The following is a 3,537-nucleotide window of genomic DNA, read 5'->3' on the forward strand; positions in this document are numbered from 1 at the left end:
CCCCCCCCTCCGCCTCCGCTGCCGCTTCTGCCCGCACCCCCTCCACTGCCTCCCCCCGCCGCCGGCGAACGAGTCGCCGGATCCGTAGGGTGCCGGGAGCCCGAACGGCGAGCGGCTCCGGCTGCTGCCGGGACCGCGGGGATTCGAGCCGCTCCGGCCGCGGCCGGGACCCCGTGCCGGATGCCGGCATCCCGGGACGGCCCCGGGACGGCCCCGATCGCCGGCCGGGTGACGTTCAGCGAAGCGGCTGCCGCCAGTCTTTGGGCCTCCCCCGTGCCGGGGCCGCGGGGCTTCGAGTCGGTCCGGCCGCGGCTGGGACCCCGTGCCTGTCGCAGGCTTCCCGGGACGGCCCCGGAACGGCCGCGGTCGCCGGCCGGGTGACGTTCACCGAGGCGACTGCCGGCTGTCTTCGAGCCCCCCCCCCCCCTGCCGGAGCCGCGGGGATACGAGCCGGTCCGGCCGCGGCCGGGACCCCGTGCCGGAAGCCGGCATCCCGGGACGGCCCCGGGACGGCCCCGATCGCCTCCTGGGTGACGTTCACCGAAGCGGCTGCCGGCTGTCTTCGAGCCCCCCCCCCCTCCGCCTCCGCTGCCGCTTCTCCCCGCACCCCCTCCACTGCCTCCCCCCGCCGCCCGCGAACGAGTCGCCGGATCTGTAGGGGGCCGGGAGCCCGAGGCGGCGAGCGGCTCCGGCTGCTGCCGGGACCGCGAGGCTTCGAGCCGGTCCGGCCGCGGCCGGGATCTCGTGCCGAACGTCGTCTTCCCGGGACGGTCCCGGGAGGGCCCCAGTCTCCTCCCGGGTGACGTTCACCGAAGCGGCTGCCGGCTGTCTTCGAGCCCCCACCCCTGCCGTGGCCGCGGGGATTCGCCCCGGTCCGGCAGCTGACGGTTCCCTGTGTCGGACGCCGGCTTCCCGGGACTGCCCCGGGACAGCCCCGGTCGCCTCCCGGGTGACGTTCACCGAAGCTGCTGCCGCCTGTCTTTGTCCCCCCCCCCCGTGCTCTCCCTCAGGCGGGAGGTAGACGTGCTCTCCCTCGGCGAGTAGACGTGCTCTCCCTCGGCGAGTAGACGTGCTCTCCCTCGGCGAGTAGACGTGCTCTCCCTCGGCGAGTAGACGTGCTCTCCCTCGGCGAGTAGACGTGCTCTCCCTGGGCGAGTAGACGTGCTCTCCCTGGGCGAGTAGACGTGCTCTCCCTGGGCGAGTAGACGTGCTCTCCCTGGGCGAGTAGACGTGCTCTCCCTGGGCGAGTAGACGTGCTCTCCCTGGGCGAGTAGACGTGCTCTCCCTGGGCGAGTAGACGTGCTCTCCCTGGGCGAGTAGACGTGCTCTCCCTGGGCGAGTAGACGTGCTCTCCCTGGGCGAGTAGACGTGCTCTCCCTGGGCGAGTAGACGTGCTCTCCCTGGGCGAGTAGACGTGCTCTCCCTCGGCGAGTAGACGTGCTCTCCCTGGGCGAGTAGACGTGCTCTCCCTCGGCGAGTAGACGTGCTCTCCCTCGGCGAGTAGACGTGCTCTCCCTCGGCGAGTAGACGTGCTCTCCCTGGGCGAGTAGACGTGCTCTCCGCGGAGATAGCGCTTGTCGCCAAGGGGTCGCTGTTGCGCTCTGCCTCCGCCTACGTCATCGTACAAGCCGGCGTGATTTCTGCGACCTGCCGCTGGGCGGAGGTCGGCTGGTTGTGCGCTCGCGGAGCTGACGGCCCTCCAGTTCCGTATATGAGGGAACAAGCGACGCCGAGCACTCCCAGGGCAGCGCTGCCGAGCAACAAGCGACGCCGAGCACTCCCAGGGCAGCGCTGCCGAGCGGCTGCTCCAAGCCACCCGCCAGGCGGCTGGGCAGGGGTCCGTCTGGCTTCTCGGTGGCTTTCGCCCGGGTCAGAGAGGGGACCCGCGGGGCCGAACAAAGGCGCGGCGGTTTGGAGCGGCCGCTGGCGCACCCTCAGCGGTGTTGGATGGGTTTCGCTCGTCCGTGAGCCGGAGCCCAGCCCGGGCTCGGCAACGAAAGCGGGGAAAAGAAAAAAAGTTGACGAGTGGCTGGCGCCGGCCACTGCCGAAGTGTGGAACCCCCGAAGCGAAGTTTGCCCGGTGGGGCACGGGGGCAGAGAAAGCCGGGGAGACGTGGTGCCGGCGTCGGTCCCACCAAGAATGGAAAGCAAGCCCGTCCAGGCACGGCGAGAGAGAGCCCGGTAAGGGGCAGAGAGAGTTCCCAGCACTGGACCCTCTTCACGGGGGTTCCCCCCCATGGCCAAAGCCGCAGCCCGCGGGGGCACGGCATCTAAGGGAAAAGCCAGCGGCGGTGACTGGCCACTCGTATGCTATGGAGCCCGGCATGGGGGGAGGAGGGCAAGCCGGTGCCCCAGCACGGCTTCCTCCTGGCTCCAGAGGGGCGCCCCGTGATGGAGATGTAACTCGGTGCAGCTTGAGGGAAAATGCAAGCCCACATTTCGGGGAGGCAGAGGTGCCCTGTGAGCCGGTGCGGCCCGGTGCAGCTTGCCCCCCCCCCCATCTCTGGAGGGCGCCCCGTTTGCTCCTCCGGCGTGTTGCCCGCACGCCGAGCCCCGTGCCTGCTGGCTGCTCCCGAGGGCGGTGGCGGGTGCGCGTGGCTGTGTCTGTCCCAGAAGAGCGAGGCCGTGGGGCCTCCGCTGGCTTCCTTTCCTTCTGTCCTTGTTGATCGATGAGGCCTTTCGGGTCGCGTCGGAAAGGGCCCCCGGCCGGCAGGGCAAGGGCGGTCTTCCTTTCCACTTCGCTTCCCGTCGCGTGTGAGGTGTCGTCCTCGTTCCCCCAGCCCCGAGCGGCTCGAGCGGGGGGGAGCCGTGGCGTTAGCGGCCCGGCGCGTGCCTTGCCGCATCCTCCCCTTTCCACCTCCCCCCCGGCGCTGGGGCAGGGTTCGGGGACCGGTCTACCGCAACCGGCTTTGTGACTGCTGCGTGGCCCCGTGAGTTTTCAGGTGTCCTAAAACGCGTGAGGCGCCGGTGTCGTCCTCGGTTCCGGGTACCCGCGGGTGCCGGCCGCGAGCAGCTGCGTGTGGCGGGGGTTGGCCGAGCCGAGAGCGAGGCGGCGGCGTCGCGAAAGTTAAAAGGGGCTAAAGGCGGCGCCGCGCGTGAGGCCTCACCTGCCCGGGTGGGGTCCCCGAGGGTTCCTCCCTAAATGAAACCTCTAGCCTGAGAAGGGCGGCTTTGTGGCCCGTACCCCCGCCCGCTGCCGAGCGAGCCGCCCCGGCTCTAAGGTCCTGGCGTGCCGGGGGCGCGCCCCGCTTCCGCGGGTCGCTGTCTCCTCTAGCACGTCCCGGTGCTCCCGTGGCAAGGCGGGGAGAGAGACGAGGGCCTTCTCCCCGCCGGGCGTGTCGGTATCGCTCGCTTCCGCTGCTGCTGCCTGAATCGTGCCCGGGATCTGGCAGCCAGGGGCCGGCCTCGGGGGCGGGGGAGCCCCAGCCGGCCTCTGTGGCCGCGTGGAGTCGGGAAGCGTGTGCTTGCGTGCGCACGCGAGGGAACTAGCCGCGTCAGCGGGTTGCCGGGCCGCCTCGTCCGCGGCCTTCGCGGGAG

This window comes from Melanerpes formicivorus, unplaced genomic scaffold (genome assembly GCF_026170545.1).
Source record: "Melanerpes formicivorus ecotype bairdi unplaced genomic scaffold, bMelFor1.0.p_v2 SCAF_180, whole genome shotgun sequence".
NCBI classification, from domain to species: domain Eukaryota; kingdom Metazoa; phylum Chordata; class Aves; order Piciformes; family Picidae; genus Melanerpes; species Melanerpes formicivorus.